Source organism: Dipodomys spectabilis, unplaced genomic scaffold (genome assembly GCF_019054845.1).
Source record: "Dipodomys spectabilis isolate Male_0828 unplaced genomic scaffold, ASM1905484v1 ptg000163l, whole genome shotgun sequence".
Classification (NCBI taxonomy): domain Eukaryota; kingdom Metazoa; phylum Chordata; class Mammalia; order Rodentia; family Heteromyidae; genus Dipodomys; species Dipodomys spectabilis.
Window position 1 is genome coordinate 17222021 of NW_024870840.1, and position 22847 is coordinate 17244867.

Consider the following 22847-nt stretch of genomic DNA (forward strand, 5'->3'; position numbering starts at 1 on the left):
AAGCCCCGGGGCCTGCCCCTCTTTTCCTTCCTTCCTGCTGGCAGGCTGCCCAAGGCCTATGGTTGGCAGTACTGTGTCAGGTCTATTTCCCACTGCTGGCTATATTTTTAGCTTCCAGAGCCTGGGGGTTCTATGACTTCCTCGGATGAGCTCTTTTTCCACCAGTTCAGACTCACCTTCCAGACAAAAGAGGCTTTGAGAGCCTGCAGGCTCACTCAGCAGTCTTTCCAGATGAGCAGATTTCACTCAGGAGCAGGACCTGGCATCTGAAGGAAGGTTTGGGTCACTGGGTCCAAGGTGCTGCCCAGACAAACAGCCTGCCTGCCATGCTCACACCCAGCTAGTGGGGATGATGCAAAGGTCTACCAGGAAATCATCCTATCCCGGGATGTGTGATTGTTGAGGGAGGGAGTGAGGTGGGGGAGGGCATAGACAAATGAATGTTGAATATGTGAGAGAAATATGTGAAAAAAAGAAATACAAAAACACAGGAAAAATGAAAAACGAGAACACCTACATTCCTAAATGTTCAAGTAATGGAATATTCAAGACTAGGTGGAGTCTGCCACATTAGATATATAAAAAATAATAATCATAACCATTAATCACAGTGACTTGTGGTTAACAAAATGAGTGGTTTAATTCATGGCCATATCTTCTCCCATCTACAAAACTTTTATAAAGTTGAGAGATGGAGAACAAATCCATTTCCCTGCAAGGAGTAGAGCAAAGGTTCCACAATGCTGACTGCCATTCAGCACAAAGAAGGACAGTTAATAGCCCTGTGACATCTGCTTCTCACTGCCGAGATAGGATCCAGGTGTCCAGACACCACTCTGCAGAATGTTCAGGAAAGAGGGTGAGAAATCCCATAGCTCTCCTGAAGGATGGCTAGTTCTAGGCACTCAGAGGTTGGGATGTGGAAGCCAAGTGCATCAGTAGTATCTCTGATGGGAGGGAAACCGTAAGAAGATGCTGGAACCCTGCAAGGAGGACCTACTGAGGTGAGCCAAGAGAAGAGACTCAGAAGGGCTGGGCCACACAGATTATACCCATGGAGTCCAGAGTGAAGGGAGTGGGGGAAAGAAAGGGAAACAGGCAGCTGGGATTGTTTTTAAATGGCAGATGACATATGGCCCCTCATGGAGTTTCTCCTTCCTATCATGCCCTGAGTGCCCACTCAAACCTATCTTCCCACAATGCCCTGCGTTCCTACTCAACCAATAAGAACGGCCAGGAGACAGGAATACTTCATCCTTTAAGTCTCCAAGAAATTCAAATGCTCTACTCTAACTTTATTTTTTTTTTCCATTTTAAAAGTTCCAAATCATTTTCCAGGTTGCCCAGGAAAGCAAAAGGCCTGCAGTAGCCTTCCTTGTTGATCTTCATGGCTCTCCACAGGGTGGACTTTGCCTTCTTGTTTCAGAACTGTCTCTTTGAGTCTTATCTGTCTTCCCTTTGACAATCTAGGGACAGTCTTGAACCCTCAAAAGAGGATCTGTCACTTCCTGTCACTGGAGTCTATGGAAACGTGGCCAGGTCTGAACTCAGACAAAGAATGCTCATGGTTCCTGTGGGAGCTCTGAGGACACTTGGCAAAGCTGGCAGGACTAGGGTGCTAAATACCGTGAAGAAAACAGAGCAGGCACGTTGGCAGAGAAGTAGCCAAGAAGTGTGTGGAGGAGGCCAAGCATTTCTGAAGAGGTGATATTTGGGTAAAGAACTGAGCACCATGAGCACCATGAAGCCATGACCTTTGTGGTTTCTGGGGAGGAGGGCTCCAGGTAAAGGGAAGGACAAGAGGAAAGGCCCTGAGGTGGGCTGTGTTTGCTTGATTCCTTTTCCACCATTGAAAATATAAGCATCATAAAATTTACCATTGTCATCATTTTAAGTATACAATTGAGTGGCATTAAGGAGATTCGTGCAAACATCATCACCACTATCCATTTCCAGACCCTCTGCGTCACTCTCAACAAGAACTCGCCCCTCTACTTCCTTCCGGCCCTTAGTAACTTCTATGCTTCTTTGTCTGTCTATAGCCTTCACTATTCTAGGCACCCTATATAACAAGCATCACACAAGGATCTGTCCTTTTGTGCCTGGCTTTTTTCACTTACTGTTCTCAAGGTTCACTTACATTGCTTGGATCTGAATTCCTACCTTTTTTAAAGGCTGGGTAACATTCCAGGGTATGGGTATACTACATTTTGCTCATCTAGCTTTTGGCTCTTCTTGTGAGTAATGCCACTTTAAACATGGGTGTGTGTATATCCATGCCAACTCTTGCTTCCAATTCTTTTGGATAGATTCCCAGAAATGAACTTGCTGGATTATATGGTAATTCTTTTAAAGAGTGTGTGTGTGTTTTCAACAAACCACCATACTGTTTTCCACATTGGTCCCACCATTTTCCATTCTTGCCTTGATGTTCTAATACTTGTTACTTTTTTGCCCTTCATCTTAAGGATCAGCAAGGCCAGTGGCTGGGCTGGAGTGAGACCTCAGAGAAGCCTAGTCATGAAGTGCCTCTTGGCCACAAGAAGGATTTTGGCTGTTACTTTGTGTGTGATTGGCAGCCTTTGGAGAGATGCAGGCCATGCAGGGTCAGAATCTACTTTATAACCGGGAAGTTAAACCCCATGTCTCCAACTCCAGAAGCGTCCGAGCTCCCAGACTAGCATAGGCCTCTTTCTCCCAAGCTGCCTAAGGGTTAAGTAAACGGGAACACAGGGAAATGCAATGAAAGGAGATACTTCCTTGCCCTGGCTCACACACCTGACACAGGAAGCAGACGCGGGCTCTCTGGGAAAGAGACCTGGCTGGACTCAAGCTGCAACAAGAAAACGAACATGGCCTGGACACAGGATGGCTTAGCACTTCCATGTTAGTTGCTGAGAGCTACTGAACAGCCTACAGCCCCATCTGTTTTCAATCTCGTTAAAAGGGCCTCATGTGCTGGCGCCTATTTAAAATAATGCACACATGGAGTTTCTACAATGAAGAAGAAAAAAGGCCCATACTTCCCCTGCCGGCATAGCTTATGTGTTTATTTTGGAGCAAGCTTCGGGAGTTCTGAGACAAGACATAACTAATTTCTCTTTCCGAGGTTGATTTGCAAGTCCCATAGGCTTTTGCTCCAAGCACTTAAGGCAGCTCAGTTTGAACTGGTCACCCCTCCAAAACTCCACTGTGAAACAGCTCCAAATTCAGAGCAGGCTCAGGAAAGGGGGAGCTCCGGGGCCACTTTTCTCGATGCAAAGAGGTTGTCTCTCTGACTCCCCCTTTCCCTTGGTAGAGACGCATGTTTCTAAGAAGCTTGGTTCCTTTCCTTCGCAGATGCTCAGTTTTCTTCCCAAGGGGCCACAGGCATTCCAAGATACCACAACTCCAGGTAAGGCCGACAGCCAACTTGAACCTAGTCCCCAAATGGAGACTGCAGGGAACGGTGTCTGCGAATGGGACACCCCTGTGGTCAGCGAATCCTGTACCTTGAAGCCAAGGTGAAGAGGATTCTCTGTTCCTGTTCTGGGGAGCATACTGCCCTTCCACGCCAGGGAATCATGCCACGCTCATCTCACAACGTCAATTGTGTGGCCAGTGGCCACAAATGGCCGTAATAGAGCACTTCCAACCTAAGGGTACAATCACTCCTACAACCCCATCAATACTTCCAGCTCTCCCCTCCCCCGCACCCCATCTGAGACGGCCATAAATCACTTGCTCTAAACCCAGAGGGAGGAAAAGTGCAAACAGGACACGGGAGAGCTAGGGTGAGCATGTCGATGGGGCCCTAACCTCCATAGATCACATCACTTCCTGCCCCTTCATGCTCGAGTTGACTCTAAGGACGCAGGTGCCCTTGTTTTCCCTTGCTGCATTTGGAGGAAAGATAGGAATGAAAAATAGTGATCACGTCAAAATCACCAGTGAAAGCACTAGACATGGTCATGGTGCAAAATACTATCCCTAATCGAATGATCAGGTGGTATCCTATTCAACAGTATATATTAGCTTTCTATTAGGATTCAATTTTGTCATCTTTTTAACTTTGTCAGTCGTGGGGCTTGAACTCAGGGCCCAGGTGCTATCCCTGAGCTCTTTTGCTCAAGGCTGGCACTCCACCACTTTGAGCCACAGCACATCTGGTTTTCTGGTGGTTAATTGGAGCTAAGAGTCTCACAGGCTTTTCTGCCTAGTCTGGCTTTGAACCGGGATCCTCAGATCTCAGCCTCCTGAGTAGCTAGGATGACAGGTGTGAGCCACCAGCATCCCATGTGCTGCTGTAACCTAGTTCCCAACTCTAGGTGAGGGGCACCAAGGCAGGGTGAGATTAAACATAGTGTTCAGGGTCTGGGGAAGTGATTGACTATTAGTTGAAGGCTCCAAGGATTCAGAACCTTCCAGGTTTTGACCACATTGTCCTTAGCACAGTATAGGGCTCCCTGAACAGGGGTGGCCTTTGAGTTGTTTGGTTGGCACAGGGTTCCTCAGCCCTGGAACCACTGACATGTTGAGCCGGATCATTCTGTGGTTGGGTGATGGCATTTTAGCAGCATTTCTATCTTACCCAGATCCTGACACTGTAGAATGGCCCCCGAGGGGAAAACTTATCCCTGATTAGAAACCACTGAGATAGCGGAAGAGATGAGTAAGGCTAAGGCCAGCTCCTTCCTTGTAGTACCTCTGTCAATCTCTGTCTGCCTCTCTTTTTCTCTCCCTCCTTCACTGCCCCTCTCTTCCATTAATCCCTCTCCCCCCACCCCAATCTCTCTGTCTCTGTCTCTCTCTCTCTGTCTCTCTGTCTGTCTGTCTCTCTCTCTCTGGAAAGCAGGTATTTTTTTTTTAATTTTATTTTATTTGTGAACATACTGTACAGAGGGGTTACAATTACATGGGCAAGATAATGCATACATTTCTTACCAAGCATTGCAGCCTCCTCCTTTGTTTACCCTTCACATCCCTTCCCAGCCTCCCCCCTTCCTCCCTACCCAATCCTCCCCCCCCCCCGCTCCGCCCCCCCCCCCGACATTGTAAAGCTCCTTTTTGACGTGACAATTTGTACTTCTCATTGTTGCAACAGGTCCACCTGAATCCTTAAACGACTTGTTTTTCCCCATCTCCTCCATAAGTTATACTGACATCAAATATAGTGAAAGTGGGGGTTATACTGTGGGGGAGGGACATACAAAGCAACAAAGAAATAAAGTTATAAATGCGTTAGAAACACATGCATGAAAGAAACAAAAACATTAAAATACCTATCTAAGGATTCATTTTCCTAACATCACATTATCTGACTTTTTCCACTTGACTCATACATATACTAGATATTGCAAATAAGGGAAACCATAGGACCTGTGTTTCTTTGTGCCTGGCTTACTTCACTTAATATAATTTTATCCAAGTTTTTCCATTTCCTAACAAATGGGGCAATGTCATTCTTTCTGATGGAGGCATAGAATTCCATTGTGTATATATACCACATCTTCTTGATCCATTCATCTACTGAAGGGCATCTGGGTTGGTTCCATATCTTAGCTATGGTAAATAATGCTGCAATAAACATAGTTGTGCTGGTAGCTTTAGTGTGGTCTTGTTTGTAAACATTTGGGTAAATGCCCAAAAGTGGGATTGCTGGGTCATAGGGGAGCTCTATGTGAAGTCTTTTGAGGAACCTCCATACTGCTTTCCAAAGTGGTTGAACAAGTTTACACTCCCACCAACAATGAAGTAAGGTTCCCTTCTGTCCACATCCCCTGCAGCATCTGTTGTTGTTAGAGTTCTTGATTTTTGCCATTCTAACTGGAGCAAGGTGGTATCTCAATGTTGGAAAGCAGGTATTTTAATAGACAATTCTAAGTTAGAGACACCAGACTTCAGCATTTATTGTTGGTGGAGCTGTGTTTCATTCTCACCATGGATCTGTCTAAGATCTGACCACTTTATCCACAACTCCTCATCCTTTGTGAGCAGGCTTGGATCAAGGGCACAGTATATGAGAGATGCAAGTTCCTTCCGGACCAGCCACTGGGTCCACCTTGCTGCCAGTCCCAGTTGCTGAATGAAGAAAGGAGGAAGTGCTTGCTGCCTGTCAGCTCGGTGGAAAAGTTGAGTGTGCCCTCCCTGAGCAGTGGTGTCTGGCGTGGCCGGGGGTTGTGGGGCATGGTGCACACATCGTGTATTTGCTGGCTTTTACAAATAAGTCAGCCTAGATATAGCACTCCATCAGATTGCAACAAAACAGACCCAGCTCTGCCCAGGTTCCAAACCATCCATCTCACCTTGGCAAACGAGGGAACAGATGCTCAGAACATGGCCCCAAGTCCTATAGATAAAAAGAGGCAAGGAAGACCCAGTCCTTCCCCATCTCATCCTAGGCACTGCCTCAACACTCATCTCCTCTCTGCTGAAGCAACTAGAAATTCCCTTCACACAAACCAAATACTAAACAGTAGTGATAAAGAAAAATGATGGAGAAGGAACCTGGTGATTGTCAGAATCGTAACTGCAGTCCCATTAAATTCACGAAGACGGAAGCTCAGGAGAGGATGAAAGGAAGCCAGACTCAAACATGACGGGCACAGCAGATGAGCCATCCCATCGATGAGGGGTGAATTAGGGGTGAGAGTCAGGAGGTGAGAGTGTTGGACTGCTTGGGAGCTAGTCAGGAGTTCAAATCCTGCCTATGCCACCAAGAGCTGCATTGCTGAGCCTCTATAAGCCTTAGTCTTTGTTTATTTAACCTGTAGCAGCAACAGATACTTCACTGGCCATGATGAGAATAAAATGATGTCATCGCTGAGTGCCAGTGGATCACATCTGTAACCCTAGCTACTCAGGAAGCTGAGATCTGAGGATCATTGTTCAAAGCCAGCCAGGGCAGGCATGTCCACAAGTCTCTTATCTCCAATTAACCATGAAATCCCCAAAACCCAGAAGTAGAGCTATGAATCGAATGCTAGAGCACTATCCTTGAGCAAAAAAAAAAAAGCTCAAGGACAGCATCCAGGTCTGAGTTCAAGCCCCAGGACCAGCACAAAAAAAATTATTTTATATATAGTAAACTCTTAATGGACCATCCCATATACTCCCTCCTTTTCCCTTTCCCTTTCTCTTTCTCTCTCTCTTTCTCTCTCTCTCTCTCCTTCTCTCTCTGGCTTTCCCTCTCACACACACATATTCACACACAATTACATACATATACATATATATGACATATGATAATATAAGTATACTATTAAGCATATATATTTTTATGTCTTTTCTTAATGAATATGCCTCATTGTTATTTTTATCATTTTTTATTGCGAAGTGCTAAAATTTCTGAAGGATTTTAAGGGAAAGCAAATTTAGTTCTGGATTGTGAACCAACACAACTGGAGGTGCTGAGTTAGTTCTAGAGAGGTGAATGAACAGGTAAGTTCATGGCTGGCTGGTGGGATTGGTGGATGAATGAACTGTCATCAGATTCGAATGTATTGCTATTCGTCATACAGAAATGACAGCTTTGGATACTGAGAAGCAGACCTTGTGGGAAAGACACCATAAGCAAGAGACCATGTAAGTTAATTATTTCGCTTCTTTAAAGATACCCATGGGGACTTTCGAGACGGGGTGGGGAAGCTAGTCTTGCCAGGTTAAGAAAGCCCTTGGTGCTTCCTGAAGGTGCTGGCTTTCAGCCCACAGACATTGAGGAGCCTGGACCATGGAGAGCAGAGGCAGCCGGAGAGAGGCCAAAGCAATTGTCTAAGAATAAGCAAAGGATGATGGGTAATCACAATCCAGTTCTACCCAGTGAGTGCAAGGCTGGGGGGTCCTGGCATGTGGCTGGCCCGGCAAGGGGAAGTTCAGCCCCTCTCCTCCCTTTGTTTTCCTGGCAGCCCTGGAGGGACAGGGCTGGCTGGACAGAATACAAGCCCTGAGGTGGATGGTGCAACTCCTCCCTGGTGCAACTCCACCTCAGACAGGCTGACAACCCCACCATAGCTCAGGAGAGGAATCTCAGGTTGTTGCCCAGGGAAGAAAGGAAAGTTCCAATAAACCAGAAAAGAAAATCAAGAAAAAGTCTGTCAGGGCAGCAGGTGAACCAGGGGAGAATTGCTGACAGTGGAGCCACATAGGTTACGATCACAATTCTAGCTCAGACATGACTTATTTTCCCTCTCCACACCTCAGTTCCTTATCTGGACAACAATGAGACCTAGGCCTTGGGAGGGCTGAAGGATAAAGTATAGTGAGGCAGGAGAACCATTCAACAAGGCAATCCTTACTGAATCCTCGCCACGGGACCCAGCTCACTTCCTGTTCAGTGCTATTTTCTTATTTCTAGGTTCTTCCCTTTAGAACTCCCAGTGTCAGCCTTGGCAGGAGGAAATGGGGCCAGAGGGTAGGTTCTACTGTAACCAGCAGCATGGTCTGGCACAAGAAAGTGCACCTTAAGCAGTCCCAGTTACACAGAAGAGCTGGAGAGGGGAATGCAGTAGTGAGTGATGTCCACATCTCCACCTGGATACCGACTAGCTGTGTGGCCTGGGACAGGACACAACATCTCCAAGTCTCAGTAACTTAACATCTCTAAGTCCACCGGTTTTTACCTTGTAGGAAAGTTATATAGAATCAACTTACAGAGATGCATTGCTTAGCTGGTGTCTGGAAAGCACGGCTCCACTGCACTGCACTCTGTCATTGCTTTCCCTGTGTTGTCCTGGTGAACAAGTGCTTTTATATCTATATTCTTTCCCAGGGAAAAGGACACTTTGGGGAGGGTTTCCGTCCTTCTTCTAGCAGATCAACTCTTTCCTAAGCACTTTCTCTTCTTTCCTCTACTTCAGGTTAGTTTGAGAAATTACTTCTTGAGCACAGATTATACATCTGGGTATTTAGAGCACCAGTTATTTGCCTGAATCAGTGTCAACTTCCAACTCTACCCTACTATCACATTGGATACTTTACTATTGTAGCTCTTTACAATGTTTGTAATTACAGTGTGTGTGTGTGTGCATGTGTGTGAGTTGTGAGGGAGTGGGGGGATTAGCCTTCCCATCAGAATGTAAGCACCATCCCACAGAGATTAGATATGTCTTTAATCATCTTTGCTGTTGTAGCACCTAGCGCGTGGTAGCATTCAATGAATTTTTGTAGGACTAAGATCCTTCCTCAGTTCCCAATGAACCCAACACATACAGGGAGTGGCAGGCAGTAAAACCAGTAAGTTCAAGCAAGTCTGGTAAACATTGTGTTAGACATATGTCCAGGGTTCTGGGAGAACACAGACAGGAGGCATATTGCCTTGCTCTGCCTGCTCAGAAGGGGAAGGAAGCAACCCTGAAAGAATGCCTGAGCCAAACCTTAATGAATTCATGGCAAATCTGGGAAAAGGATTTGCTGGAGAGTCTTACCTATGCCAAGCAATGAGATGGCTAGGAGAGGCCAGGGTTTGGGGAGGAGTAGAGGCTAAGGTAAGCTCTGGGAGAAGATAAAGAAAGAAAGAAAGAACTTGCACAGGGCCATGTCTGAGAAGCTTGAGCCCCACTGATTAGACCCAATGACAAGTTGACCATTTAGGCATGAGCAGCCATCAAGCTCTGGGTTTCAGCTCTGTGACAGGAGCCCTGACGCAAGCAACTTAAAAGGAAAAAGAGGTTTATTTTGCTCATGGCTTCAGATGTTTCACTCCATCATAGCAGCAAGATCATGGCAGTCTACCTTATGGCAGACAAATAGTACAGCAGTAACAGGAAGGAGCATGGATAAGAGACAGCCCCAAGAACAATCCCCTCCCCTCCATGCACACACTACCCCTGACCTATTTCCTTGAACTAGATCCTACCTTTCACAGTTCTACCACCTCCTAGCAGTCTATTCAAATTTTGAATCCATCAATGGATTAAAGCATTAGGTCAGACTCCTCATGACCTAATCACTCCTGGAAATATCCTGATGCTTACTAAGAGGTATGCTTTACTAATCTCCTAGCCACTCAATTCAATCCAATTGTCCATCAAGATCGAGATTGCCACACCAAGTTTTCCCTGGAATTTCAGTCTCATTTCTAGGTAGGCCAGGGTTAGGGTTAGGCTAGTTAGGTTGACAATTTCAGCTAGGCCTCTCCTAAGCTGTGTGGTCTTAGGTAAGCTCCCCTAGCTTCCTCATCTGGAGGATGGGGGGATTTACAGTGCATACTCATCAGGGGGGGGGGGGTGATAATGATTGAATGAACCAACCCCTGAGAAGTGCTCAGTGGGTCCCTGGTGTTGATTGAACATGGAACCAGACATTGGCTATTATCCCCGGACTGTACATTTGTCATCTATACAACAACATCTGTGGAACTACTAATGCCATCCTCTAAAGTCTCTGAAACAAAGAAACTCAGGGTAAACCAGTGAAGGTCAAGCTCTATTCCAAAGTAAGTAGTGCTTTAGAAAAGCTTCCATGGGCACTGATGGCTCAAGCCTGTAGTCCTAGCTACTCAGGAAGCTAAGATCTGAGGGTTTTGGTTCAAAGCCAGCCTAGCAGGAAAGTCCATGAGACTTTCCTCTTCAATGAATCACCCGAAAGCCAGAAGTAGAGATGTGGTTCGAGTGGTAGAGCATCAGCCTTGGACCAAAAAGCTAAGGGACAAAGCCTAGTTCAGACCCTCAGTTCCTGAGCTTAAGCCCCAGCAGTGCGTGTGAGAGACAGACAGACAGAAAGACACAGAGAGAGAGAGACAGAGGAAGAAGGAATGAAGAAGGGGCAAGCTCCTTTAGGAACTATGGGATGTTAAAGATAGTTGATGTAGGAGATTCAGACTCATTCTCAGACACTGGCTGTTCCTCTCTTTCCCGAGGGACTCGATGTGGCCAGGCAGGGAATGCTCCAAAGGAAGCCATTTCCATGTGTCCTGTTTGTGTGTCAGCCCCACTCCCTCCTCAGGAGACTGTTCTCAGGGTGGGCTAGAAGATTCCTTAGACAATCTAATAGATTAGTTTCCAGTTTAGCATAGCAGCCAGACAGAGTTTTGCAGTGAAGTCATCCAAGTCAATTAAAGGGCATTTTCCCCTGCTGTGCACTTAGAAGTCCCTTTGGTTCAGTCCAGGATCCTGAGATGTTTCATAATAGGTTCCACCCTGGGTTAATTAATAACCGCTGATTCCTACTGACATGCAAAGGCTCAAACCCAGTGGGTGAGCACAACCCAGCTGGGGCTGCTGGCAGGATTTAGGGAGCCCAGTGGGAGCTCCTCTCCTCAGGGAGTGGGCCAGAACCCAAATGGTGGAGATAGCAGCAGGGTTGGCAGAAGGCATAGAGTGGCCACGCAAACCGCTGAAGAGCAGGGCTACAGCGCTGGGGGAAGGAGAGCAGAAGTTGGGAGGAGTGGGACCAGGAGGAGGAGGAGGAATCACAAGGCCAGGGATCAGGTCGAAGGGGAGCACACTGGAATGCAGAGAATAAGGAACAGGTTGGGGCAAGTGCCCTGACCAGCCAAGGTGGAGGCTGGGATGCTGTTGGCAGTGGCTTGCTTTGAATGGCTGCCAGTTCAAGCACATGGTATGATGGGTCTGCTTTCCACCTCTTCTCTTCTTAAATCCAAATCACAGGCATGGGGGTGGCCCAGGTTAAAACGGCAAATCCTTGAGTTCATGTGCCTTCACCAAGCAGCGGTGAAGTCCTTTCCTTGAACTTCCTGCCCAAAACTACGAATCAAGGATCACGTATCTCTCTGCCAAAACCAGAGCTGCGTATCTCTGCCTCTCATCTTAGGCCTCCCTTCCAGCGTGGTTCCCTTTCCAAATGCACTGTTCCCATGTGCGTTCTATGTGGTCACACAGTTATATCACTCTAAGGGTTAAATGGCCCGACAGATATGGTCCGCCACTGCCTGTCTGGGAGACAATTTCTAGTTGCCTTCCTTACACAAAAAGCCCACCCTGACCAGACTGCTTCCTAGGATTACTTCCCATTCTAGCTTTGCACTTGCTAGGTAGGCACTCTACCGCTTGAGCCATGCTTCTAGCCCCTTTTTGCATTGGTTATTTTTGAGAGAAGAGTCTTGCCTGGGCCAGCTGAGTATGCAATCCTTCTATTTATGTTTCCCCATGACAGGTATGACACCGTACCATGCAATCGTACTTCCCCTCTGGAACTGGGATAATAGAAACGTATCACTGTGCCCGGCCACTGCTTAATATGGAATCTTGCAAACTTCTTTCAGCCCAGGCTAGATTCAAACCCTGATCCTCCAATCTTTGCCTCCCTGCTGCACTGCAAATTTCTTTAGTGCATGGTTTTATCATGTCCATTTCTGAGTGAATTGTCTAGAAACTACTCAAATCATATATCCAAGGAAAGGAAGATGATGGTAAGAATAGCACTTTATGTTATGATGGCTTTAGTTGTTTTGCATGTGACAGCTCATTTCAATCTCTCAACTCTCTATGTAGTTATTACTTGATACACGAGGACACTGATGTATGTAGAAGTTACATTACTTCTTGAAAAGCTTTGAGGAAATGGCTAAGCTGGAATTCCACCAAGGTGATCTGACTCTAGAATCTGGGAGATTATACTCTTGGAAAAGTTAAAAAAAAACTGAAAGAGAATAGCAAGTGTAACTTTCGGAGGGAAACAGAATAGGCAAAAATGTTCACAGAACTATCCAGCAAAAGCCATTAGGGTTCGTCTGAAAAAGAGGAGTATTTTTTTCTAGGAGAATATTACATATGAATTGGTAATTTATCCAACAGATCGAAAGAGCAGACTTGAGACTGGAAAAGACTTTGGGATCTGTACTCAATGAAACCCAAGCCAAAAGGGGAGAAGGAAAAAAAGCTGTATGAAGACAAATTCAGGAGTAGGGGAGCTCAAAGGGAGTGACAGTGGATGAATGGTGAGAGGTAGGATGGGCAAAAACAGTCATAATATTCAGTGTACATGTGTGAAGTTACCATGTAACTTGAGAGGATGGATGGGGTTGAAGGGAAAACAATGAAAGGGATGTCATTGATCAATTTATGTACTCATAAATTGATATGTCAAGTTGAAACTCTTATGTACGACTAAAGATGAGGAGGAGGAGGAAGAGGATGAAGACAAAGACAAATTCAGCACCCATATATATTCTGAGAGATCTGATTGTGTTAAGATCTACTTTGGTTAATACAGACCCAGGTTCAAATCCCAGCTTCACTGTATTCTTACTAACTGTGAGGGCAGGCCAGGGGAATTCATTGAAATTCTCTGACCCTAGGTTTCCTCAGCAGCAGGCACAACACAGTGAATTAAGGATGTCACTAACTCATAAAGTACTTATGAAGCATTTACCATGCAGTAAACGCTCAAAAAAAAGCTTCTTACCATCCCTATTACCGTCCTTTCCTCATTTTCTATAGTCCTCCATACATGGTGGTCCTAAAGGTAGATCCAGAAGGCCAATCATCAATGCTGAGGCTAAGTAGAGGAACACTTGCTCCTCTGGTGAGACAGTTCAACCAACACATCCTATGATCACACCTGCTTTTTGGTGTGTGTGTTTTGTTTTGTTTTTCATTCCCCCAGCTGGTTCTTAGATTTGAAAATAAGAGAAAAAAAAATAAAGCTCCCATGGAGACCTGCACACTTTTAAAAATAATACAAAACAGAATGTCTGAGGTCAGAGTAAGCCAAGCCAAACAAATAAATCTTGCAGGATTGTGTTAACCAAACAAGGCTTCCTGGAGCAGAGTGGTCAGACTCAGCCCTTTACAGAAATACCACAATCTGGTGAATTTCAAACACAAGGAGGTCAAACAGGAAGATCAGATGATGGAGTACTTCAGAGTTCAGCATCCATGTCTGGCCTGGAACCAAGAGAGCATTCCACACAGGATGGACTCCAGAACCCATGCATCGTGTAGAGAAATCCAGCCTGGAAGCATCTTATAGATCATCTTTATGATCTCCATGAGGGGCAACTTTAGAATATCTATCAAAATTATAAATGTACTGCTGTCACAGGTTGGGTTTTCTGGGATGCAGACTCTGATGGATGCTGGCCTGGGGGGAAAAGTACTCTGGGAATTACCATCCCTGGGAGGGAAGGAAAAGAAAGCGGGACTGAGAAGCAGGGCCTGTTCCGCCAACCCCACAAGGAGCACTGAGGCTGGGATGGCTCTTCGGGGTTGTCTCCAATTTGGGGATATGAGTCCGATTTTAATATCACTGAATGTAACAGCCCCAAGTAAAGAGCTGTGACTTGGGGCAGGCAGTTTCCTTTCACCCGAGCACTTATGTCTAGGAGACAGACTTCTAGAAGTAATTCCAGTAAGTTGTACGTGGGGAGGGGGAAAGTCCATCATGCTTCAAGGTATATCCTGCTTTGGGAAGGAGTTGTTCAATTTGGAAGTTGTTCATTTTGTAGGAATGAATCCTACAGATGTACTGGCAAATAGCTGAAATGGAATAGAGGGAAAATTATAGCCTAGCCATATGACAGAAGCAGAGGCAATTGTTAACAAGAATGAGGCAGGAGTATGTGTTTCCTCTCATGCAATAAACTCTTGAGATATATACAGTGAAAAAAAATGAGTTGAATATGGATAAGTAGAAGGATGTATGTCGCTAGAGTGACTAAAGGAGTGGCCTGGGCTGGACACTGTCTATTGTCACCATCCCACATCCGTCCCTCCAGGTCTCTCTCGTACCGTGGAGGCTGAAAACTCGGGCCCCAGATGTTCGAGACTCTTTTGCTCCACAGTTCCTATTCAGTTCTTGCAAGTGGAGGTATTCATGCAGGAATCAAAGTGAGGGAGAAAGCAGCAACTGTCCTACTTCTAGTGGAAGCCAGAAAACCTTTGCCACCTGCTCTAACAGGTTCTAGTGGGTGGTAGTGATTCCCACCGCACCAGGATCAGGGCTATACAGAAACAAGGATGGCGGTGACATGTGAATGGGGCTCCTCTGCGGCCCTGGGTCCTACGATCAGGCCTTTGTATTAAATCCCCCCTCTGAAATACCTAGAAAGGCAAGTGCTTCTGACCAACTATCATTTATAAAGAGTATATATGTGTCTTTGTACATTGCATTTGAAAACATTCTAGAAAGTTCACAAGGAATTACTAATAATGGTTCATTACACAGAATAAAACTGGAATGGTAGAGCAAAGTGGCAGATAGATTTCCTACCAGATACTACTTTGTACTTCAAATATTTCTTTAAAAAATAAAACTCTTTTATCCCCTTTCCATAGTTGAACAAAAGAGTTGCCATTTAATAAAGCAGTTTATGAATACAATGCATCTTGGTCAATGTTACCCATGTAAAGGTTCCCACTCCTTCCCTATACTTCTCTTAATCTTGTAGGATATGCATTGAATTTTTTATTGTATTCTTCCCCTTTTCTCCTCTTCATTCATCTGCCCCTTTCCCCATGACCCACCCTTTTGAAGCACCTTTTCCTGGTGTTCATTTTGTTGAACTTTGAGTTTGCTATTCTAAGGAATTACACTATTTGAGTTCTCCCTTGAGTCTACCGTATGTCAGTGAATACACTGGCATCCACGTACCACCTAAGGTATTTACTTGATAGTTTATAAGCTAATTCTAGCTTCCCAAGATGGGGGAAAACATGCAGCCTTTGTCTTTCTGGGCCTGAATTACCTCACATAACGTAATTTTCCCAGGTCTTTCCATTCCTTTACAAATGGCACAATAATATTCTTTCTAATGGATGAGTAACATTCCATTGTGTATATACAGTAAAGCCACCAGAACAACCATGTCCACTGCATCACTATTCACCATAGTCAAAGTATGGAATCATCCCAGATGCCCCTCAATGGACAAATGGATCAAGGACACGGGGTATATATACACAATGGAATTTTATTTTTGAATTTTTTTTTTGTCGGTGGTGGGCCTTGAACTCTGGGCTTGGGCGCTATCCCTCAGCTCTTCAGCACAACATGAGTGCTCTACCGCTTGAGCCACAGCGCCACTTCTGGTTTTCTAGTGGTTTATTGGAGATAAGAGTCTCACAGACTTTCCTGCCTGGGCTGGCTTTTAACCGTGATCCTCAGATCTCAGCCTCCCGAGTAGCTAGGATTACAGGCATGAGCCACCAGCACCAAGCTATTTTTGAAATTTTTACCTACTGTAGTGTGTTGCTTTTATTCCTACAAATAAACATAAGGATCATTCATGGAGGCTTTAAAATTTTTAGATGCATAAATTTCCTGTGAAACATTCCCCATGCTAGTAGGTCAGTTTCTCCAGAGAGCATTTCTATCACAGGAGATGTCTCCACTAGGCATGGCCCACATGGCTCCACAGTTTGGGCTCTTACAAAGTTAAATGCCATTGTCCTATAGAATTGTACCATTAGCCTGAACTCTAATCATGGAATCACACAGGCTGCTGGTTCAGTACAAATGCCTAGGTTTGTATTCCTCCTCTGTTACTCAGTTCTGCTGGTTGTTTAACATTCATGAGCCCCAATGTCTCCCTCTTCCAAATGGAAAGAAAGTCAAAGTACCATCTAAAACTGCTGTGAGGCCAAAATAAGTTTATGTATGGAAAGCATTTTATCTAGTATTAAGTTTGGTTGTTGATCTTGAAAAATGAGGTGGGTAAGAGCAGGGCTCTAAAGTCTAGCTAGCTGGTCCTCCAAAACAGACTCCGGTCCCCTTTTTAGTTGGGCAACTTGGAGCAAACCACTTATCCTTTTTTATAATGTGTTTTTGTAATATGAAGGGGAGAGCAGTGCCTTCCTGAACAACAGAAAGCCTTCCACTTTATCCAGAAAGGACATAACACATGGAAGCTATTATATCAGCAGCCATGTGTTCAAGTGGTAGATGCACATAAAGAGCGGACTAGGATCTCTCTTCCTTTCCAATTCCTTGATCTGACCCTCCTTCTCAGCAGTTACTCTCTTCTTATCCCAGTCACTGGTCACAAGGCATTGTGACAACATGGCACTACCGCAATGACTACAACTAGAATCCTGTGCGAATGGTAGAGGCAGGAGAGGGCACAGAGCATCCTGTATCACATTCAAAACGCTGCATTTTCGATAATGAAGGCTAAATGGCATCAGGTTTGGAGGAGTAAAACCATAATTACAGCTTCTGAGTACCTGCATGTGTGGCCTGAAGCTATGCTACAGCGCAATACATTAACTCACGCAATCTATACAATAGCTCTGGGAAATATAAATTATTGATCCCTGGTGATGTTATATAGTGGAAGAGCCACACAGCTAAAACCTAGGGGAGGTGAGACACCAGCTCCAGTCTCTCTTACTCTAGATGACAGCTTTAACCTTCATGGAATATTTTCTCCCCCAAACAATAAGCTGTACTCAGTTCAAATCTTACAGGTTTGGGGTTTGCTTATTGCTTGTTTTCTCTGGGTGATTTTCCTAATTGAGATGTCTCTAATCCTGTTCCTTTGCAGTTGAATTCTTGAATGGACTTTATATTCTATTCCCATTCAACTGCATCCTATCAAATGTAACCATATCTCTTTCCCCATTCAGCTTCAAGTCTCCAAGAAATAAATTTGGTAACTTCTGTTAACAAGCGATAGAACAAAGCCAAGCTGTTAGATGTATCTCTTTCAAGGTGTTATGTATTTCTACCAGGTACACATTTCCTACTTCAGAGTGATGTTCAAGTCCTTACTAATGTATCTAATGGACTTAACTTTCAACCTCCATTTATTTATCTTGTACACATATCTGTTTCCTGAAATACCCACAGGTCTTTATGTCAATTTCTAGAGCTAAAGTCTCTTTTAAGAAAGATTGTCCCAGAAAGAATTATTGGTTGAATTATTGTGTATGAAAAACACAACAACAGGTTAAGTACCTCTAAGATGAAAATATGAAACACAAATGCTTGAAAATCCAAAAACTTTTGAGTATAACATGCTGCCACTGTAGAAAATTCTACACCTGAACTCATGTGAATAACTGCAGTCAAAAGAGAAGTATACTAAGCTGGGAGTCGGTGGATCACACCTGTAATCCTAGCTACTCAGGGGGCTGAGATCTGAGGATTGTGCTTCAAAGCCAGCCCAGGCAGGAAAGGCCATCAGACTCTTATCTCCAATTAATCACCAAAAAAGCTTTAAGTGGAGGTATGGCTCAAGTGATAGAGCACTAGCCTTGAAGCTCAGGGACAGTGCCCAGGCCTTGAATTCAATTCCCAGGACCCCTGGAACAAAAAAAGATAGGCACACTATCAATATCATATAAAGTTACCTTTAGTCTATGTATATAAGGTCTATGTATATATGAAATAAGTAAATTTCATATTTAGAATTGGGACACATTCTAAGGTATCTTGTTATAATTTTAATATATGTGGTGGGTTTTGGTTTTTTTTGAGTTACTAAGATTTGAACTCAGAGCCTCATGCTTGTTCAGCTTGCTTGCTTGCTTGGTGCTTCACCATTTATACCATGTCTCCAGCCCTGCTTTTTTGCTGGTTATTATGGAGACAAGAGTCTCATGGACTTATCTGCCTAGACTGTTTTGAACCTGGATTCCTTTGGATCTCAGCCTCCTGAGTAGCTAGTATTACAAGCTTGAACCACAGGTGCCTGGCTCCCAAGAGATCTCATCATATACATGCAAGTATTTCCCAATTTGAAAAATTATAAAAATCTAAAATGCTTCCAGTCACAAGCAGTTTGGATAAGAGATCATTTAATCCGTACAGATTCTGAAATACTTCAAACACTGTAGGTGGAAAAAAAAATCCCACCTCTGTTTCAAGAAGACATTTATGTTGAGTGCATACACAAAGGGTAGATGAAGAAATGCCTAATAGCTTTCACCGGGTCCACTAAGCATCTGCCTTACTCCAGTATCACAGGAAGCCAGTGACTCCGAGGGAGCCCCGGGCACTCCTCCATACATCTGTGGCTTGAGCACTTCCTCCTCTTACCTTCCTCCCCATCTGTCTGGGCAAGGCAGTGTGGTCCCTCTAACACTGAACAAAGTCTGAGTGTAGTCATTTCAGTCTTGTTCCTTTTTATTTACTTATTTATTTAGACCCAGTCCTGGGGCTTGAACTCAGGGTTTGGATGCTATTCCTGAGCTTTTCATTCAAGGTTGGTACTCTACCATTTGAGCCACAGCTCCACTTCTGGCTTTATTTATTTATTTTTGGAGTGGTTCATTGGAGATAGAGAGTCTCATGGACTCTCCTGCCTGGGTTCTCTCCAAACCACAAGATCTCAGTATCCTGAGTAGCTCAGATGATATTCAAGAGCCACCAGGGCTGGGAAGTTTTCCTTTTTTACAAAATCCCTGACTCCATTCTACCAAGTTTTAGTCCTCTAACCCCTCAGACAGCAAATCTACTTAATATTAATCCATTCACCACCCTCATTTCTTAGTCCCATGGAGGAGGGGCCGTTCCTATGGAAAAGATGACCCTTGGCCAAATACAAACACAGGCAAGCTTGATGTGCCAACCACCCTGACCCGACCCTCTCCGGACCAGCTAGGACACTGTGGTGAGGACCCGCAGAGCCAGCAGGCATTCTAGGTAACTGAATACGAAGTGATGCAGCCCCTCTCTGGTCTTCCCGGGGCTCCGGATTTTTGGCTTCGTGACAGCCAAGCAAGCAGTTTTGGAGTTGGGTGGGAGAGGGGGCCCAAGGGGAAGAGAGCAGAGAGAAAGGGTGGAGGCTTCCTCTAGGCCAACGACAACTGACTCTTTTGCTCTGTCCAGCAAAACCCAGACAGTGCAATTATCTAGTTAATTTGGCCCTTAGATGAGAGGCGGGCTCTCAAAATCTGAGGTCAGTTCAGACTAAACAGTGGCTTCAGTCCTAAGCCTTTCTCTAAGTGCTGAAGGATACCTGTGAGGTTCCTGGTGGGGAGGGGATACTGCTTCTGTGACCCACCCCATGGATGCACATCAGCAAACAGATTCTACTCAGATTCCCAGATGGCTCTGAGGAGGTAGGCCTCCCAGGGAGACATGGCCAAACGACCTACTGATTGGTTTCCAGGTTAATTTACCTTTTGTCTGCTGTGGCAAGGCATGGCCAGATATCAGAATAAATAAATTAGCCAGTGTTTTCTAGAATGATTGTAGCCTTTTTAGGCTGGCTCGGTGTCCCCGAGGGCCCCTGCCTCCAACGGATTTGCATCCTGTGGTCATTCCCTTGTGTGTTCTGGCTCAAATGTTTTGCTTCTACAAGTTGAATCCAAGGCAGCACTAAGATAAAAAAGAGGAAATGGAAGCATGTGTGTGAGTTGGTTCACCATCAAGGGAATGAGGCTGGGCAGCCAGGTTGGCAACTGAGCATTCACCACATAGTTTATGAAAAACACAGGTCCTGGAGCCATGATTTATCACCCTTGGAAACTGACAAAGCAGCCCAAAATCTGTGGAATCAATCGGTTATTCACTCTGCAACTATTTCCTCCACTTCCACTTACTGAATGCCAGGCTCCATGCTACTTCACAGAGTACGATCTAAACAGCCACGGCCCTTCCCCTTACAAAAACAATCCTGCCCCACGTATATAGGTAAAAATCTCAGAGAAGGGCTAGGGAAGGAAAAGTTGGGGTGCTATGAATAAGTGCAACCCAGTTATCTGATTTTTTAAATAAACCTAGGAGAAAGTGTCTTTGAAAAGGGGACTCCAAAACTAACACTGTCAAGGCTCTCCTTTGCATTTTTTAAAAGAAAGATCACTTTAGCTTTGATTTGAAGAATAAGATGGAGATGGGGGAAGACTGGAATCCTGAGGCTATTGATTCAGTAGTGGCCCACAGCCATGGCTGACCTTTGGTAATGGAATGGAAAGAAGTGGACAGACTGGGACATTATGGGATGTGGAGTCAGCAGGACCTAGCACGTGGTGGATGGAGAGAAAGGCATCTGGGAGTCTGATCAGGTGGAAAGTACATGGTAGTGCTCTTTACTGAAAGAGGGAATGGGGAGGAGGAACAGGTCAGATGCAGAAGGAGGATGAGGTGAACTGTTTGGGGGCCCAGTAACCAGACTCCCTGCCCTTCACACTGTATCTATGGTCTCCTTCCTTGGTTCACCTGGTGTCCATTCAGGAACTCTTGAGCACCATCTGTATGTATTGAAATCCCATCCATCCTCCAAACCATCAGAGAGGTCCCTTTGCTGCTATCTTTTGTTGTCTTTCCTTTTTGTTTTGTTCCTTTATATGTCTTTCGGAGGGTAAGGGGGACACAAAAATGGAGGGGCAAAGGGAAAAATGGAGGGGCCAAGGGCAGACAAATGCAGTATCATGGAATACTATGTTGAAAATGAACGATACAACACGTGGGAGGGAGGAGTGGGAGGAAAAAAACTGGGAGAGAGTGAGGGAAAGGGTGACATTGTCCAAAAAGAAATGGACTTATGCTGGGTGTCTGTGGCTTACACCTGTAATCCTAGCTACTCAGGAAGCTGAGATCTGAGGATCGTGGTTCAAAGCCAGCCCAGGCAGAAAAGTCCCCATGAGACTCTTATCTCCAATTAATCACAGAAAAAAACCAGAAGTGCAGTTGTGGCTCAAAGTGGTACAGTACTAGCCTTGAGCAAAAAGAGCTCAGGGACAATGTCCAGGCCCTGAGTTCAAGCCTCATGGCCGACCAAAAGAAAAAAAGAAAGAAAGAAATGAACTCATGACCTGACATGTAACTGAAATCCCTCCGTACATCACCTTTATAATAACAATGAAAAAATGTTTTAATTCTCCTCAAAGCTACTTCAGACTCCCTCAGCTTGTCCTGGGCTCTGCTGTCCGTAACACGTTTCGTTTCTGACCTTCATGATCGGCTAAGACTTATTTAGCTCACTTCCCTTCCTAGACCACAAGCTGTTCGGGAACTAGGCTCCCGACTCCCCATCCTCAGCTCCTACATGAGCTAGCTAGCATAGTAGACACTTGACAAATATTTATAAAATGAACAAAAATAACCTGGCTTTTTATTTTGGCCATGGAAGGAAAACCAGTAGACACTGGATTAACTTGAAAGCCACAGGATCAGATTGAAATTCCAACTGGAGGTGTTTTCATATGAAGCCAATGCAATCAATGTGATGCTCAGAAGTCCTGTGTTCCTCTGACACACAGACTTCAAAGAGCAGAGTGCCTCCACCTTCTGTTTGTTTTCATTGCGTGTCTCCCAATTAATTTTACAGTAGGGATCTTGTCTACCTTAATTACTGTTTGCCTCTGAAGAAGACGAGGGTGACAATGGAAAAGAACAATGACAAGCAGAAGGTGGAAAGGAAGGAGAAAGAGGAGGAGGAAGAGAGCAAGAAGGAGAAAAAGAAGAAAAAAGAACAGGAAATATATATTGAGTAAATGGTATTTGTCAGGCACTTTTCTAGACTCGTGTGTGTGTGTGTGTGTGTGTGTGTGTGTGTGTGTACATGTGTGCACACACACATGCTACTTCTGGGATTTGAACTCAGGGTATGTGTACTGTCCTTTAGCTTTTTTTTTTTTTTGCTCAAGGCTGGAACTCTATCACCTAAGCCACAGTTCTACTTCCAGCTTTTTGGTGATTAATTGGAGTTAAAAGTTTCCCAGACTTTTCTTGCCCAGTTTGGCTTCAAACTGCAATCCTCAGATCTCAGCCTCCTGAGTAGCTAGGATTACAGGAGTGAGCCACTGGCACCCTACCTTTTCTAGACATTTTCATGTACTAACTCATATAACTCAATAACCTTAAGGATGCACTTTGATGCGATTATATCTCCAAGCACACAGAGAAACTGCTGGAGGGGACTTGAGCATTGTTCAGCAGTGGCATTGGGATTCCAATTTGAAGTCTGGATCCAGAGCTCCAGCTATTATGTGCTCTTTAAGGCCCAGCATAGTGCTTCTAGAAGG

General features: G+C 44.9%; 1 protein-coding gene across 1 annotated transcript in view; it reads right to left on the bottom strand.

The window, feature by feature from the left end:
* The window catches only part of Syn3 (synapsin III), a 364727-nt gene that overhangs the window by 320205 nt on the left and 21675 nt on the right, over positions 1-22847 (bottom strand). The window lies entirely within an intron of this gene.